Here is a 19,610-nt window from a genome sequence, read left to right on the forward strand (position 1 = left end):
CTCCTGATACCCAAGTATCTGGTGAACACAGTAACACAATTTCACTTTAAATGGTGCATTTGGAGGTGATTTTGTAGAAATTATGCTGCCCCTGAGACCAGAGGAAAAAGGAGGTTTAAAATTAATTATATTCTGACTGTTTCTTTGGCTATTCAGACCACAAGTCACACTAGAAGTTTAGCTCATTCATAAGGGTAAAAACTCTGAATATTGCTTTCTTTTTCTTTTTTTTTTTTCTTTTTTCTTTTTTCTTTTTTTTAGACCCTCACATTAAAGGCTTTGTAGTCAAAGGAATAAAAAGCAACTCTCAGTCTGTTGCTTGACTATTTAGGACAGATGTGCTGCCAAAGTCCAGCATTCTTTTGTAACTGCTTACACATGTACCCCAGATGAGTTTATTGGTGAAACCTAGAGTTTATTCTTGAGGATATGGCTATAAATTAAAAATAAAAAATTATATCACAGCTTTCTCCTACTCTTGCATGTTAACTTAATTTACTAACTAAACTATATTCCTTTCAAGCCTTTCTGTTTAAATTTGACTACACAGACTAAAAGTCCAACACTGACACAGATAAGGAAACATTAGGAAGGAGTTTCAGTTGAAACTCAGTCAAATTGGAATAGAGATCAACTGATGATAAATGAGTTAACAAATGGATTTTTGGAAAACATACGTATTATTAAGCTGTCTCCCAACTACAGGATCCTTGGCCCTTGACAATGTAAGCAATTTCATGTTTTGCTCTTTCTGGAGCTGCTGCAACCTTGCAAACTTTGTGCTTAATTATAAGAGGAGCAAAGTTTTTAAAAACTAAGCAATGGGTAACATTTATTCATAGCGCTGTTCCATTTACTTGTCTGAAGTTAGCCTACTAATGAATTATAATCATACATTTCACCTACAGGATTTACTCAGTGAAACGGACAAGGTGGCCTCAAAATAGTCTTTCAGGGCAGGCAACACAGTAAAGTATTGGAAACTTAACCAAAACCTCCTCAGTCTGCTGTTCACACATGCCTAATAACACAAAAATATCTCCTCAAAATTAACTATAGGAGTCTAGCCAAATCAGCAGCTGTAATTAAGCACCTCAACAACTTCTGCAGGAATAGTGAATTCTATGCTTCTTGAAGCTTTTCATCAGGGTCTTTCAGATATGTACGCCTGAGTTGAAATAAAAGTTGCTTAAGACAAAAAGTGATTGGTTAAATTCTGTGACATGTGCTAAGTAGGAGTTCACATATGGCCATCATTAATTTATTAAAGACCATGGATCAATGACGTGTTATGATTTTTTACGACACAGTTCAGGAAAACTGCTAAAGGCTGGCTTCATCTCTCCTATACTTTGTCGTCTGAATAGTTTCATTCAATTCCAGAATAAAGCTCAACTGTTTCATCACCTTCTGAATATTTCAGGAACATCCAAGAACTCACAAGACACTAAAATTAAAACTAACTGAGAAAGAATCACATAGGTTTTTCACCAGGGTAGCAAGAGAACCAGGCAAAGACTCTCTCATCATAAACAAACATCTCCTTCCTATGCTGGCCCCATGAACAATGGGTACATGCAGAGTTTTGGGGAAGAGAACCCAGAAGTTACACCACAGTCTTGCACAGTGGCAGAATAAATTACTGGAGCTTTATTCTTCCAGAAGAGTTACATGTGAGCATTGAAATACGAGCTACTTTTCTAACTTTTTGTAAACCTTCTATGACATTTAAGTTAAAATAAAGTGTATTGACATATACACCAAGAAGTCACTATTAAACTTTAATGAGAAGCTTAAAATTTACATGCAGAATGCATTTTTGAATGGGTCACGCACATCAAAGATGCCATATTCAATCTTAGAGATAATATTTTAAAAATAACCCTAGATTCACATCCTTCCAACAAATTATTCAGGAAGGAAAGAAAATTATAGAGATTTCAGTCTCAACAAGGGCAGAGAGTTCCTCATTCTTGCACTAATACTGCTGTTTGAAGAACAGATTAAATCGTTCAGGAGAACTGAGAAACAGAGGCCAGTCAGAAGAAAGAGAGCTTACTCTGAGTGAGGACAACTTTTAGATGTGCCAAAATTAATTGAGTGACTAATTAAGACAGTAATTCAAATTAGAACCAGCTGGTGGTTTAACATTCCTCAGACCCTTATTCAGCAATATTTTTGAGTGGTTGTCTGGTTTTAGTCTTACCAAAGTCAATTAAAAATCAAAGAGCAGTTCAGAAAGTTTGAAAAGTGAGAATCATTTCCCTCTTTTGTTTTTTACACTAAGACTGCTAAATTAAAGTTTTCTGAGGCTCGGCCTGGTGCTAGATAGCTGGTATTGTACAACAAAACTGAATCACCACTACATCTTGTATAGCATATGTATAAACACAGCAGTGCACCATATGGGGAAAGGTTTTGCCTCTGTGAATCACCCTGCTCACATCTCATTTCCAGTGGTGACCAGAGCCACCATTTGAGAGCAAGAAATCCACTCTATAGAGACCAAATCACAAGAAAAGCTTCTGCCTTATCCCTTTAAGGACTGGCACTTCATCTGAGACCTTATTTCCCTTTTAAAATTTTTATACCATCTCAACTAATACAATTGTTTCAGATTATTACGTTTATTTTGCTCCTATGACAACTTGTAGAATTGAGTTCTAATGATTAACTACATGTCCTGGACCAGGATCTTAAAGTTACGGCTTTGCCCATGCTGACCACATCAGCATCAGTTCAGGACTCTTTTTTCACACTAGCACAAAAACCATCTTCCTCCAGAGATGCACCAAGCCCAGGTAGTGGAGAAGGCAAACAGGTCCACAAAACTCCCCTCCAAAAATCCCAGCATGAGTTCATAGTAGAAAGTCTATTTCTCTAACAGAGCCCTTCATAAGAGCTTTCAAGTGAGTCATGAGTCCTTTTTCCTTAATAGCTGCCAAGGACAAAATGCATCACAGTCACAGAAAAACTAAAGTGATTGTTGCAATACCAATAAACTCCAGAAGATTTAGCAGAAAGTTAAAAGCTATCATACTACTGTAGATTAATAATTTGCATTCCCAAATCTCAGACCAGATGGTGTCCCCTCTTTCTTTGATGGCATCTTCAGGTTTTATTTTGGGCTTCAGACCTTCTGGAAAAGGATTTGTGGTGATTTTCTGACACTGGTAATTTGCCAGAAATTTAGACACATCTTCATGTTATCTCAAGCAGTTCAGGCGTATCCTAAGGAATGTAGACATTTTTGTATTGGAAAGGTTTTATTGCTGCTATTTTGGGGACATATCTTGTCTATGCCACAAAGCTGGCTTTTCTGATAGATCCACAAAACTGCTGTGTGTGGCTCCCCTGCTGCATTCCAAATAAAGTTGTTTTTTTAATGAATCTTTTTGATGCACACAGGTTGCCATAATCTCAGAGTGTGAGATAATGGATGTACCTTGTGGAATATTATGTTATATATACAGGAAAAAAAAATCACACCCGAAGTTTCTTAATGTATATTTCACAGTGAGACATGTGTGTCTTATCTCTTCTTGTACAAACATAGGCAAGATCTGCAAATATTCTTAGCAAAAGGGGAAATATGTTTCGGGGAGGTAAAATTCCTTCCTGGCTTCCTGAAAAGTTTTGTATGAATTGTCTGAGCAACAATCTGCAACCCAGCAAAGGCCTTGCTTTTCCATAAGATTAAGCTACTCAGGAGCATATTTTATTCTGAGAGCATGGAACAAGAAAGAAAATAACCTTGCAGTATCCTTTAAGCCTTATCCAAACAAGAGTCAGGATTTTTTTAAAGTGACTAATGACTGTAGGTGCCTTGAGACTCCATAAAGAGGCCTGATTTCCAGGGCTTAAGGTGTTGCCTGAAAATAGCAGCCTTGCTGGTGCCTTGTGTTAGCCAATCTAATACAAAGGCACTCAGACTCTCCAGATTTTTACCCTTGCATCAACTTCTAGTGCAACATACTGGTGATACTGTGTTGCAAACAACCAACAACCTTGGGGCTTCGGAGACTCCTCCATGTTCCATTGCCTGCACAAGACCAAAATAATTGTCTCAGTTGCTTGAATTAAAATTACTGTAATCCAATTTGTCAGACACTGAAATTTTGGAGACACTCAAGAATGAGAGCTTCTCTACTTCCAAACCCCAACTGGGAAGAGAAGAAAATTAAGTGGTTTGCCCCTTTAGATGTGAAAGATAACCTCCAAGCTGTAAAACAATCAACTTGCATGTTATAGAAACCTCAAGCAGACAGACTAAAGCAAAAACAACTAAGGTGTTAATTTCAGCAATTGATCTCCAGGACAGTGTTCACTTCAAAGGATACTCACGAGCATTTGAGTGTCAACATTTCCAAACAACTAGTATAAAAACAAATATCCTTTACTGGATCAAATGACTTGGTAAAGAAGTGTAATTCATTCTGACTGATATACCAGGAAACATATGTTAAAAACGAAACTATGCACAGCATATGAGCTGTTACAATTAAAATAATGGAAGCGCACCCTCTAGGGTAAAAATGAATCTGCCTGTACCAGTGATAGAAAACAGCAGTGCAGCATTTGGAACTGGAAAACTAATATTCTTTCACTACATTTGGAAAGGCAACCCTAGACCACCTTCCAGAGGGGGTCCCATGCCCACAGAGATTTCTCTCCCCAGTGCACTCATCCCCTTGTGCTTTGGTGTTCCATTTGCAGCAGTAAGGCTGTAGGTGGGTTAGGACAGAACTGGGTATGGATATTTTTACTGCAGATACGTCCAGATTGCTTGCAAGAGCTAGGACAGCGGATGGGAGATACTCAGTGTTGCAACTGGAAACCTTTATGGCATAAAATGTCATGTGCATTGACCAACATAGTATGATCTCTTGTCTCCTTTCTAACTACAGAATTAGAATACCATGTGCTGTAACTCAAACAAAGGGAAGCACGACCATGTCTCCAGTTAACCAGAGTCTGCATATTCTGAGCAACGTTGTAGCTTTAAGCATAGAATCATACAATCATAGAATAGTTTTGGTTGGAAAAGACCTTTGAGATCATCAAGCCCAACCATCAAGTCCAGCATAGCAGTTATGTGTGAATTAGCCACTCATATTCTGCCTGTCCATATAGTTTATTTTGCTTATCATGTATATATGCACCTGGCAGGAGAGGGAAAGGAGCTTGGGAACACATAAAGAACATGATGCACTGCTAGGTCAGCACTTGTCCACCATTTTTACCCCATCTGCTTTTCTACTGCTGAGCTTTTGACCCTAGAGAGTTTGTGGAGTCAGACCAGAGAGCAGAGACTGTGCTGGAGTCCTGTCAAACACCACTAATATCTCACTTCGAGCCAGGTCATGTTTTCAGGCACCTCAGAAAGTTGTCACCTCCCAAACCAAAAGCTTGCCGGGCCTGTGAAGAGTATCTAAGCTCTCTGTTCAACTGCTATGCTACTCGCAAGGTGCTCATGTGCAGTGAGAAATCACAGGCTCACTTGCAAGACAGCTCAGCCATCCAAGGTTTGTTCCAGATGTCTATTGCTGAATCCCAGCTAAGACAAAATAACTGCCATGTGAGCATTTCAGAAGAAAGTGGAACAGATTCAAATCAACAGGCAACTGAAGTGACCATGAGAGCAACCATGTCTCAGCAGGGAAAGGTTAACCAGAAAACTGATTCCAGCAAATAGTTTCAGTTACCACAATGTTCCCTGTCTTGGGATGGGCATGTAGAGATCAAACATCTCCTGCTTCCGGGCATTTTACGTTGACTGCTTTTATGGAAAAATGGCCTGTGTTTAGGTTACTCCTGAAACTGTGTGGACTCAATCACAGCTTATTCTATATGCCATCTCCAAAAATGCAACACCAGATAACGAAGCATGTGGTCCCAAGCCATCAGTCAGGTACAAAGGTAACCACACAGAAAAGTCTTAAGCAAACACATGAGTAATTGTACAATAGTCAAGACATCATTAAGATTATAGGAAATACTGCAGACAAATGTCACTAACTGGCTCCCCCTGGCATGGCACATACAACTGCCATGGTGTCTTCAATTCATTCATCCTGTGTCCTGGGCAACACGCACAGAATGAAAAGCTTTTTCTGGTTTACAGTACAAAATTCTACACAACAGGCCCACACTGTAACATTACTGATGTCTTTTATCTTTTAAGATTAGTCAGTCAGAACTTTTGCATCCTTGTAGCACCAGGCAAACATTTTGTAACACAGCAGTGTTTAGTCTCACTTTTTCTTTTTGTCTTAGCGTGTACTTGCTCTGCCCAACCCTCTATATGGGGATTTCTGAATATTGTTTCTAAAGGATGTTCAGACAGATAGGTTACCCTTGGATTTCTGGAAAAGAAATCCTTCATTTCTTGGAAAGGTGCTAAATTGTATCCAAGGTTTATTATATATAATACAGGACATTGCTGACTGACATCACCTGCTGACTGACAGCTCTAAGCTGGCTGGTGAAGTTCAAGTTGTAATTGGCTCCAGTCCCAGGGAAGGTGGAAGAGACTGTGAAACTAATGATTTGCTGGTTCCATCACAAACATCCACAGCTGAAAGCCCTTCACAGAAATGCCCTCATAAAAGGCTTTGTGGGCCTCCTGAGGCCAAAAAATATTGCACATTGTAAACTCCTGTTCTGGAAAGAAATACTGCCTGAATACCATAAGGGGCTTTCTGTGTTAACCTGGTTCCTTTACCACTGCCTGTGCTGCAATGTCATGCGATGTCTGCATGAATTTCTCTTCCCTTGTCACTTCCTTTAGATGTGAAGCCAATAAAAGGTGCCATGTTTCCTACTATTAACACAACTTGAGGAACTCCGTTCCCTAATGTAAAAACAAAGATGGCATCTGTATGAGTTTCAGGTAGATGTTGGCAGTTGGATGTCTACTCATTCACTTATTAAGGAACCTCACATTTAACTCTGTTATGACCTGTACGCCATGAAAGGATAATAGAGGAGAGGGGAATTTCTATTACTTATCTTTGAGCTGTACTACTCAATTAAGAAACAAGAGCTCATAATATAATGAGTATATCCTTCAGGCTATCTTTAATCCTGTCCCTCACACATAGCAAAGATGCACTTGGTGCACTGGCTTTGCACACCAGGGGAGCAGAGCCCTTGTTGGCAGAATGTGGGGGTCACCCAAGCAGGCAAGAGCTGAAAGCCTTCTGACACAATGTCTCATTCACCATCAGCTAGCAAATGCTAGCACCTTTGCTTCCTTTCCCAGAAACTCCACAAATCTGTGATTAATACACAAAGAAGCAGAATTAAGGCCATGAAAATTGTGTAATGTAAAATATAAGAAAAAGCTGGGAGCAGATAATGCCCCTCTTCTCCTATTCCATTGTCCTATGTCTGGCCATGCCCTCACTGTTTTAACAGCACAGAATTAAACCTGGCTATATTAAACATGTTCAGTTGAAAGCTGTGGATTAATGTATCTGAACTCAAAGTCCTTGTCCTTCTCTTCTCCCCTCTCATCTTCTTCTGTCTCTTCTTCTTCTATCCCTTTCCTTCCCTTCTCTTCCACTCCCAGTCAGTATTTTTGCAGTTTGTATCATACTCAATTCTAGCATTTCAGCAATGCACTTGGAAGTTGCTCTTAGGAGCTAAACTTTATCCTCTCATATGAGTTTTTTGTTCCACTCTTGAACATGCATTTCTTGGAAGGGCAAGTACTCACAGAACTATAGCACACGGCAATCATACTGCATGTCCAGATGGTATGTAAATATTAATATTCACACAGCACTGAAGATTACAAGATAATTAGAAGCTATATAACCATGTAACTCAGTTTATAATGAGTATGACAGTTACAGGACCAAAATTTGTCATTCTTCCAAGCCTGATTCTTTGGAATATTTTTTTTCCCTTTGTTTATGAGGAATTAATCATTTGGAGCCTGCTTCAAAAAGCTCTAGAGTCAGTGCAAGTCTTCCATTGACTATAGCAGATTTTGGTGAAGATCTTTGATTAAGTAAATGCCCTTGAGTCCTTGGCAGCTCCGATAAGCACATTGCAGGCCTCCCGCTACCCAGTCCCTCAGGAGCAGCATCAAAGCAAATTATGGGAAACCTGCCACATAAGATTTGTCCTTTGGGACAGATGAGAGTGTCAGACAAGGCCTTTCTTTTACAGAGGACATGTACATCCTTGAGCACACTTGGTCTAATATTGACAGTGTGCCATTAGGCTACTATATCTAAGGGTCCACTGTCTGGCTTTGCTCCCACCCTGGAGCACCAGGCCAGCTCCTGCCAGACAGTCACTCTCGGATGGACCACAGAGGAGTAGAGAGTCCATGGCACTGTGCCATAGCCACAGGAGAATGGAGTGGGAGCTTGAAGAGTCAAACATGAGTACACCTGGGCCTTGGTAGGCACAGCATCAGGGAAAAGTGCTGACAGCTCCCCTCTTCTCCCCAGCCACCATATTTTATCAGACTTTGCTTTTCTGGTGGTAACATCTATTCCTCTTTCTGGCTTACACAAAGTTATAGAGCTATTCAAAACATTTAGCCACCTGAATACATCCCTCAGTGGACTTGGACTGTATTTCTCTACAAGAGCTGTTTACAAGCACTCTCTACTTTTTACAAGTTTATTCCTTTGACTGTTTTTCTGTTAGTTGTGGATGGGTAGCAAACACTGCAAGGAAGAGATGCCAGTGGATGGGTTTCCTTTCAAATGCTGTAAGAGCCCTTCACAGAGCCAGACTGTCAACAAACTACCTCCCTTACTGAAAAGGGATGTGTTATAAACAAGACGAAAACTACCTGATGACTAGCAAACAACAGATAATTAACACTGTCCATTTTCATTCTTTGCAAACTGTGGAAAGTCAGTCCTTAGTTAATTACATTCACAGAGAGGCATTTCGGAGATGTTACAGATAGGTAATGAGAAATGGCATGACTCTGCTTAAGCAATGAGACCTAAAATAACATTTTATGGTATTCTCCTTAAACACAGAGAACCCACTTAGAACACTACTTTATTATGTTTTCTGCACATGTTCAGTAAAACCCAGAAAAGTTACAATGAGACATTTATGAGTCTTTTGAAGTGAAAGTGTTTCTCAGGTAAATATATGTGGTTTAGCTGTTTATTATTACAGTATGTTCTGAAGCTGTCTCCATGTTATGGTGCTGGAAGACATGATCAAAACATATCTTATTTAATGCCAGTATTTCAGCATCAGGTTATTCCACAGTATACCTAAGAAAGCAATTCAAAAAGTAACATATAAATAGTCCACATTTTGCAACAATTCAGCAATCTATTGTTTCTTCCTCTGTCCATATGCTCCCAGTGTCCTGGTAGCTGAGGCTTCAGAGTCACAGCAGCCTACCCTCCCCGAGCAGCTTATCCCCCACACCCTCTGCAGCTCCTCCCTGTTCACTTGTGTACCCACCAGAACAAGCTGGCTCATGTTTTGGGCAAAATTTCTTCACCAAATAATGCTTGAGCTGCAAATAGTTTATAAAGTAATTGGAATTACATTTGTAAATACATCATTTAAAAGCTTACATTGTAGTGCTACCCTCTTAGACAACTTTGTGTGTATTCTTTGTAGGATGAATTCTAAAGCATTACCATTGACTGCAGTTTGCTACATGTATTTTGCAGTCATTTAGAAAAGGCAAGCCAAAGTAGCATTCATTCACATGAGTTTTCACAAATAGCAATCTCCCACTGATCTCTTAAACTAAGTGCACAAAGCAGGCTGAACTGAATTTTGGCTTTGATGTTGAATTAACTTTAATAAAATGGTTTGCTGTTATTAGTTTATACTACTACTTTTTAGTTGCATAAAAATGGTAGTGATTCAATTTCATAATTACTGTCTGTTCAAAGCTAAGGGAAGAAATGATGTGAATTACCTCCATGCTCCCACCAGTGCCTTTTGGCTGTCTGACACAGTCAATAAAGGACAGGTGGTCAAGGACTGCAAGCTCCTCACTGCTTTCTCAGCAGTGCATGGTGCTGCAGCAATGGTAGCAACCAAACCTTTGGGGAAGCACTAACTGGACTTCACGCTTGTAAATTCAACTATAGTGAATTTCCTCTGGAGTGTGTGTAGTTGCATGTTCTTCTGAACACCAGTAAGTCTACATTTTAAAAAGATTTTTATTATTGGTCTAAAAATTAGGCTCCATCCATGGAAATGGGTGCTCTGGATCCTCCCAAAAACTGTCCTGCCTAGATACCTAATGCATCACAGCATGTTATAAGGTCATATCTACAAACCTCAATAAATGAGTAACCGAAGTCATTCAGTGCCAACAAACTCTTACTTTGTCTGAGAGAGACTTTATGTTCAAAGCTCACTGTACAGCACAGGAGGGTTACAGCCCTCCTTTTGGAAAAGGAGTCGTATCTGTCCACTACGTAAGGTCAGTCCCAGCTCCCAAGTGAAGCATCAGGACACATAGTAAAGAATATGGGAATGAGATCTAGGCAAAGAAGTACCAATGGGCATTTTTACCACCTCCTGAAAAACTGGAAAAAATGCAATGTCTCCCAGGATATACATTAAAGCAATGAGTCAACCAAGCTGTTTCTTTATCTTGATTTACATTTATTCATATTTATTAGGAGACCTTATAGTGGCCTTCCAGCACCTGAAGGGGCTTCAAGAAAGCTGGGGAGTGACTTTCTACATGGATATGTAGTCATAGTACAAGGGGTAATGGCTTTAAACTGGAAGAGGGTAAATTTAGGTTAGGCATTGGGAATAAATTTTACAGTAAAAGGGTGGTGAAACAGTGGCGCAGGTTGCCCAAAAGAAGCAGTGGATAACTCCTCCCTGGAAGTGTTCAAGGGCAGGTTAGATAGGGCTTGGAGCAACCTCATCTAGTGGTTGTCTCTGCCTATGGCAGGCATATTCAACTAACAGGAAACTTACTACATTTGACTGGGTTTGGACAGTGGATCAAGAAATGTCACACTCTTTTTGATGATTTTCATTACATTCAGTGCAGCGGTCTGATGGCACCAGACAGGATGACCCCATACCTTACCACAAGGAGGCTGCAGCAACTATTGCCACCATGCCTGCATGAGGACTCTGCCCCTCTGTGAGCAAGATTGTCACCGAATCACTTGGTATCAAACCTGTGAAGGACACAGCACAAAGCTCACCTAAGGGTGAGGGGAAGAGTGATAGTGAAAGGAAGTCTTCGAGGGAGAGCTGCTACATAGCTCATCCATTCACCCAGAGCACAGCTGGGCCTGAAGAGCACTCACTGAGCTGCTGACATAGAAGGCCACAAAAAACCTGACAAGGGTTTTGGGGCATTGACAAGTCAGCAGAAACCCAAAAGATCCTGCTAGATATGAGTTTGCTGTGATTAGATTAAGTGTTCTCTTTCTGTAATTTCTTTGACTACCTCTTTTATAAACATTTGTAACTGTTGCCTATATTGGATGCTGTAAATACTTCTCCTGGCATACTTCCCAAAACTCTCCTTTAATTTAAACCAGGCTAAGGTAGCTGGGTAAGATCAAAGTGTTTTTCATCAAGACTATGGTGAATTAAAAAAAAAAAATATATTAATTACTAAGAAACCTTATCAAGTATCCAGCTCCCCAACATGATACTTTAAGAGAGAAAAGGTACAAAGGGTTCTGCCCTTACAGAAGCTACATGGACTAATTGAACTTGGCATTATGGGGAAGGAGAAGCAATCTTGTGACCATAGCCTTCTTTGCCATAGAACAAGGTGATGGGAAGCAGTTTTGAGCACAAGAAGCCTCCAGGCAATACAGGAGACTTCTCTAAGGGAAAAGCATTTTTTTTTCCATGTTTGCACATGGCAGACAGCATGAGACAGCTTGTCAGACCTGCCAAACTTTCTAACACTTTCAGAAGTCACACCTCTTTACTTTCAAAACCAGCCCTGGAAAATATAAGTGCAGCTGGGGAAAACCTGGGAAAGTTTTGAGTGTGTGAAACCTGTGGTTTCACAGCTCAGCCACAAAATCAAGCCACTATTGTGTTAGAGTGGCATGATACCCATTTCAGTCCCATGTTTTTTCTGTTAAGGTTTTCAAATAAGGATTTCAAGGCTTTTAAAAAACAAACACCAAAAAAACCCAACAAAACAAACAACAACAAAGAAAAAAAAAACCAGCAAAAAAAACAGAGCTGTTTGAACAGTTGTGCTTAATCTGTATGTTGGATTCATGTGGTCAGTTACTAACCTAGGGACTTTTCCTATCAAAGGCAGCAAAATCATTTGACCACAGAGTTAAGGTTTGGTGTGTGTTCAAGCAGGCATGTTACATCTTGGATTCCCAAGACATTACCACAATGCAAAGTTTGTTGTTTCTTATAATCTTCATTTTGCCTAACAGACCAGAAGAGAATGAGTCTTTCTGATAGCTGCCACATAGAGAGATCAGCACACTGGCCCCACAGAAGGACCTTATGGTCCAAATAGAGACCTAGTAGAGGGAAACACACAAGCCCTTGGAAAGCATGCACAAAAAAGTGGTTCCTTAGCATGGGAGAGGAGGATTGGCCAGAAAGTTTAGCTGATGAAAGGCAGAAAGCTGCAAAAAAAGAAAAGGTAGGCAAAGAGGCAAGACTGAACTGATACTGAGTTAAAGAAGCTGAACAAAAGGGAACAGCCTTCGGTGAACACAGAGAGAAGATCAGCATGGGTAGTTGGAGTCCAAGAAACGAGAGCCCTCTGAATGCCAGAAGTCCCAGCCTGGGGTTGGCTGCAGTCTTTGGCCAGCTCCTCTGCAGGTTTCCCCACAGGCTGCACAGGGGAGCAGGGAGGAGGCATCTGGGCAGGTCCTCCCCTGCACACTTCTGAGTTCAGAAGGTTGCTGGCAAGCTCCGTCTCCCTCCTTCCCCTCTGTACAGCAGGCCGTTTTGGCTGCCTTCGCAGCTGCAGCTGTTCTTACCAGCTGGAATCAACCGTCCTGGCCTTGTTCCAACTCAAAAGCAATTACATTCTTGCAAGTGGATATTGCAACTTCCTGTCCTAAACAATCATGTACTGTTCCTCCACACTATAAGCCAGCTGCTGCCTTCTACCCAGAGATTGCTGCAGGCACAGGGTTGGGCCCTTGAAGAAAGGTGGTGCTGTATTAAGACCATTCCTGTGTAGGTTTGTCTGCAATTTAGAAAGGTCAGAGAGTGCTTTCTGCCAGCTTCACATGCCTGCAGACAGCATTCTGCACCCCAGCACAATAAGGGAGAAGAACAACAGCATTATCTGGGCTAGACACTGCATCAGGAGAGTGGTTTTTCCTTGGCCCAAATATTCCAGGAGATATCTTCCTCTATGCCTAAACTTCATAAAATAAAGCATCTCCAAGAGCTGATGCAAGAAGTCACTTGCCTTTGCCAAGCATTTAAAACCAGAGCCTAGTCCATAACACCTGGAAAAGACTTTCGTAAAACATCTTAGTACAGAAGGTGCTGAAGGCATCCAAATGATTAAGTGGGATTACAGATCCGAAAGTAACATATGTAGTTTCCTGCAGTTAGTCTTCTAAAAATGTTCCTGTCAATCTCTAGCTTCTACATTGTGTGTATATGAGAAAGAGAGCAGATACATATATGCCAGAGAATAACCAGCATCTGCCTTGGCGCAGCTGAAGGCATAGTGTTCCCTTCTAACTTTGCTCTGTAGCACAGATCTGTGAATTAATTTCTATTTCTGTAATTTTTTCCACATCCAAGTTCTTCAGAGGCATTGATTAATTAGGCTATCCACTCTATGAAGAGGGTGCACCCACATAAATTAATTAACATGAGTGCAGCACAGAGTAGCACAGAAAGAGCCAAGTACCTTGAAAGACAGAGTAAGCACACGGTGCAGCTGGGAACCAGGCTCACAAGTAAGAGATTATGAGCATGTTGTAAAAGTTCAGGAGCTTGGGGATAGCAATTCCCACTAAGGGAGGCACCATCTCTTGCAACAAACAGTAGATCCACACCAGCTAGTCAGGACAATTACACCACTCATTTCATCTAAGAATAATTGACTACACATTTGGGGAGGGAGGGCTCTTAAATATTGCTGATGCTTAGATGCTTTAGATCCTAGTGCCTAGACCTTGCTGTTTTATAATTTCTGGTCTGGTAGTGTACCTGTGAATTACTTCTATACCCATGTCAATGGGACAAAGCTGCAAAGCAAGTCACCCAGAGTTGCACTGAAAATATGTGTAGGAATCCTACCGTAGGGCAGAAATAGGTTGGGGAAACACTCCATCATCTTGCCTTCAATCTTGTATCAGGGCCTGCTTGCAAAGCTGCCGAGCACTAGGATATTTCACAGTAACAAACGCCATTCCCCATGCACTTTAATAGCATGATGTGATGTACTGACAAAAGAAGCACTTGGCAAAAAAAATAAAAAAATAAAAATTAAATTGCCAGTCACATGATCCTTCCACCTAGTGTTTCAGATTTGTGGCAGGCTCTGTCTTGGCTGACAGCCAGTCGGTCCTAAATATAGTGTAAAACCAAATATTGAAGCGGAAGCCTGAACAGACAGATTTATTTATTTTTTAACACATTCCACTTAAGTGCTACAAATTCTACTGCAGATGCTACTATAGATAGATAGATAGATACTTCTTCTCCAAAGGAAGTATTATATCCTCTGTTTTCCTAAGGCTATGCTACAGGAGAACAAATACTAAGTTTCTATTACATATGGGTTTATCGGCTTGAGTGCCATAATTTATAAAAATGTCTCATTGTTGTACAGTACCGAAAAGCAAGCAGATAAATCATAGAAATATATACATTAAATGCATTATATTTTCAGCATGTGCTGTCAGCCAGCTTGTAACATATACACCTGCACAGGGGAGTGCAAGAAAGCAGCATATTTTATATGATTTATTAGTTATGGTATCACAGAACTGTCTGTATCTGCATGCATCACCCAAATGCTGTGCTTCGAATGACTGTAGTCCACTATTGAGTTAGCACACCTGTATGGCACTACCTGGAGAAAGCCAGTAAAGTGAGAATGAAGCATAGCCATTGAAAAGAAAATACAAACCACAGTGTTTCAGTGAGTTTCCACAGATCTCTCACAGATCTGACCTGAGATTCTGATCTTCTTCTCTTTTTTTCTAATTTAACTGTTGTCTCCAGTTTTTCCCTCTACTAGCTTTGCGCTGTACGATCTCCAGCCTGTTTCACACATAAGAACACCTCATTTGCCCCTTCTTTAAGTAATTTTTGTGCTCCCTACATTTCTACTAATAGGCTCTGAAAAAGGCGGTCTTGACCCAGGAGACAGACTTACTGAACGAAAAGGAACAATTCCTTTCCCTAGTGAATGAAAGAGTGGATCTCCAAGAGCTTGCACTAACCCAAGGCAAATAGATCTCTGGTCCTAAACCAAGGCTAGGGAAATACTGTCATGTAAAGACTGCTAATAATGGACCCAGGCAAATTCAACATTAACTCCACAAACATCACTGAAACTTGCTTTAGATTTTTCTTTCCTCTTAATTAGAAAGCTTTCGGCCTTCTTAAATTTGTAAGTTCTGGGAAAATTAAAATGTACCAATGAGAATACCCTTCACTTCCTCCTGTTACTGGCTTCATGCCCTTACACCACCTCCAACACTTGACAAAATCACCCATACCCTGATTACCAATCTCCTTCCAATTCTACTCCCAACCTCCTTTTTCTAATAAATCACCCTTGTCTCATTTCTATCACTTAAATAACATAGCCATGTTTGTCACATGTTCACCATTTTCTTGCCTTAATTATAAATTTTCTCAGATCTTGGAGTGTAATTCTACAATATGAATAAATGACAATTTAAATTTTAAGTAACTACTTCAGTAACATAAAAAGTAAATCTTTAATGTGGACACATACTGGGGAAAAGAGAATTTCAGAGATCTAACCCTCCTACTGTTGCAAAACCTATTAATCAAATAAAATTAATTATCATGTTATCACAAAAATTAAGACAATCACCCCAGTCATGGAAGGAATTCTTCCTTTTCTCACTGTCACCTGTGCCCTTCCTAACCCTTGTGCTTCACAGCAATGGTCACAAAGACTGAAAACCTTTTGATTGTTTTTCCAGTTGCAACATCTACTGCGCTAGCTACATGTATTATTCTCTTGGGAATTTAGATTGTTTTTATTAATTGCCCATTAGTAACATCAGATAACGTTGATTAACAGTTAAAAAAAAAAAAAAACAAACACCAAAAAACTAAAACAAACAGACAATTCCCGTTAGTTTTTAAAGCTTCTCTTTGAGTGTCTATATAAGTAGTTCCTCATGGAGTGCTCTTCAAAGTCTGGCCCATTTTGTTGATAAGAGTCTGCTACAACATACTAAGCATTCAACTGAGCAGAAAAGGATTTAATGGGACTGTGAACCTGCCTAATTTAGGCAGATGCTCCCTTCCTGTCTACCATTGCAGAGCATTTTATTTTCTCCCCACAAAATCTGATGAGCAAAAAAGAAAGTTCAGGACATGACATCTTCCAAGGTTATGCAGCTGTGTTAAATCTAATAAATAGAAGCTAAGATCCTTATGCCTCATGATAAACCAGTAAATACCATATAATGGGAAAGAGATTTTTATAGCCATTGCTATAACTTTGAGTTGTGAGTTTACTGCTTTTCAACTTTGGGGAGGAGAGGTTTTGCTCCAAAGTCACTATCTTTCTGTCATTTATGTGCCAAATATAAATGTTGGATGCTCCACTCCTACTCCAAGCCACTATCATGTACATTTTCCCTATTGTACAGGAATGCTTTTAATCCACTACCACTTACAGAGCAATGCTGAGAGAATATCACTTTTTGACCCCATTATCTTTGGTCAGGTGCAGGATAATGAAGCTCCACAGTGCACTGCTTTCCCCAGTCAAGCCAGCTCACTGCATTTCTTAAGAGCTTTGTACTCAGAGTTGATGTGATTCTTTTTAACATTTCTAACCCTTCTAGATTTACCTACACAATGGTATGGCCACATGGTTAGCACACATGCTGTAACTTTTCTCCCTTCACCTGCCAGATTTAGTGTGGAAGAGACTGGTGTTCTCTGTGTGGCCCATGCAGTCAAAGATTAATACATAGTGAGGTGAAGGTTTTACAGGATAACATCCCTGAATAGATCCAGGAACCTTCCACAGAATCATAGAATAATTCAGGCTGGAAGGGACCTCTGGAGGTCACCTAGTCCATCCACCTGCTCCAAGCGGGGCCAACTTCAAATGTAGATCAGATTTCTCAGGGCGTTCCAATCTCAAAACGGGCTGGGCACTGACAGTATGCATGAGTGACACTTCCCAGAAGAATAAACGCATATAGCAGCTTTCCAGTAAACCAACTACAGAACAAATAGGTTTCATTCCACCCACTGTTGGGTACTTCCACAACAGAGGATACTTCGCAATACAGGCGTCTTTCCTTCATTCCTACAGAACAGGGGCAACCAGCTCAATGGGACCATAGTTACAGACAATAAAAGCCTAAAAGTTCTGATGCCTTAATGTTACATAATAGCCACACATTACTATCCCATCTGCAACATGCCCAAGTCACTTTCATTTTGTCCCAGCCCTGGGATACCAACTAGACTTTCTGTAATCAATTAATAATTTGCTTCATTGTATAATTAACTAAATCAGCCTATGACAATGTCTGTTGCAGCTTTTTTGCATATTTAAAAACAAAGAAAAAGCCTATTAGAAAGAAAATATATTTTATCACATCTGCAGCATTTGAGCATTGAGATAAGAGCCATGTTGATATAGCTGTGATTCCCTTGGGATGAGCCATTCTGGGGACTGCCAATATCACATCTTTAACAAAACCTAGAAGACTTCCACAACCAAGGAGCATTTCCAGTCACTTTCTTATAAAAGACAATTCAAACAGCTCCCAATCTACGCAGCTTTCAGATTACCTTAGAAACAAACAGGAAAATGCAGGGGGGGGGATAAAATCACTATAGTGGTAGGAGAGAGTTATATATTTAGAAAAGAGGTTCAAAAGAAAATCTTTTACTCAGGAAGTCATGCTCTCTTTTGGAGGATGGGTTGGGTTGTTTTCTATTATTGCTGTTGGACAGGAGAGGAGGAGATTTTGCATTGCGCAAACAGGAGGGAAAATGCAAAATCAAAGGTGATTTGATTTTCAGGTTTCTAGTACTGCAGATGGTATTTGTTTTTTAGTTCCAAACAAGAGATTTCACTGGGTAAAAAATAAATGTTAAAAAAATGCAGATATTTCTAAATCCTGTCTTCATAAAAAGCTTGGAAGATATTTTTGTGTGTGTGAAAATAAACCTGGAAGAAACTTCATGTCAGGGTGATGACTTGAAGGAACAGAAACACCAGATCCGGTACCACTTATATTGTAATTGGAGAAACTGGGGTTTGTTCCCTTTAAATTCTCCTACTAGCATTACTCTTGTATTGCAGGATAAGGGGTTTTACACAAAGCAGCAGACAGTATTCACTAAATCCATGCATAAAACCGAGACTAGAGACACTAGCATCCTAATTCCATTTTTATTATCCTCAATAAAATGCCCTCTTTGAAAACCATAAAGGATCAGTGATGCTAACAAATACATCTTCCAACTGTTTTAGGCATAATGACCGTGTGACTAATGTACACGTAAAGCAGTTAGAAAACTGAAAGCAGTTTAATTATATGCAGACTAGTGATGGCCAATACCATGCCAATCTCTTACTTCTACCAAAAAAGGCATCAGAACACCACTGAGCCTGAGGGAGGAGCGAGGCAGTTTGCACAGCCTCGTGCAAGTGAAGCAGGAGTCTGTCCATGCCTCCTTTCTCCCATGAGACCAAGATCATTTAGGGACACTGAAGTGTGACTGAGGCTGCAGCATAAGGTCTTACACTCCCCGTTGATCTCAAGGACACGTAATCACCTCAAGAAAACTTCCATTCCCAGGAGACTCTGACCTCATACATCTCCCCTCACATAGCAGTTTTGCACAAGGGCTTTGATGGGCAACGTGAGGATCCTTCTCCAGAGCAGAAGCTGACAGGCAGGCAAGTGGGGAGGGCAGCTCAGGTAAGGCAGGGGATGGGAAAGGCAGAGGACATCACAAAGCTAGCCCTGTCAGGCTACACAGAGCAGCCCAAAGTAGGAGTTGAACAGGCATCCAGGATAGTATCAGCAGCTCATCAGTTTGATACCATTGATCACACATGTTACTTGGATTGCAGTACTCCAGTGGTATTGGTAGATCAGCCACTACAAAGAAACTCTCCAAGCAGCATGGAGAATTTAGACACACAGCTCCCATGAACTTCAATGAGAATGATGCATCTGTCTCCTGCGGTAGCTTTGAAGCTCTCGGCCAAGAGTATTCTTAGCCCTACTGTCATGCATGTCCCCAAAGAGACAAAAAAAGAAGGTGCGAGCATGTGAGACCGAGAGCGGACGTGGTTGAGGAAGTGAGAGACCAAGCAGAGCCAGATCTGGGAAGCCTGCAGAGAGGGATCGTGTCCCTCAGGCTTTATGTTATCAACAGTTATTTGGAGGTAAAGGACAGGCCTTTTCCTCTTAGCAGAA

The sequence above is a fragment of the Chaetura pelagica genome, unplaced genomic scaffold, assembly GCF_000747805.2.
Source record: "Chaetura pelagica isolate M959 unplaced genomic scaffold, ChaPel_1.0 scaffold31, whole genome shotgun sequence".
Taxonomy (NCBI): Eukaryota; Metazoa; Chordata; class Aves; order Apodiformes; family Apodidae; genus Chaetura; species Chaetura pelagica.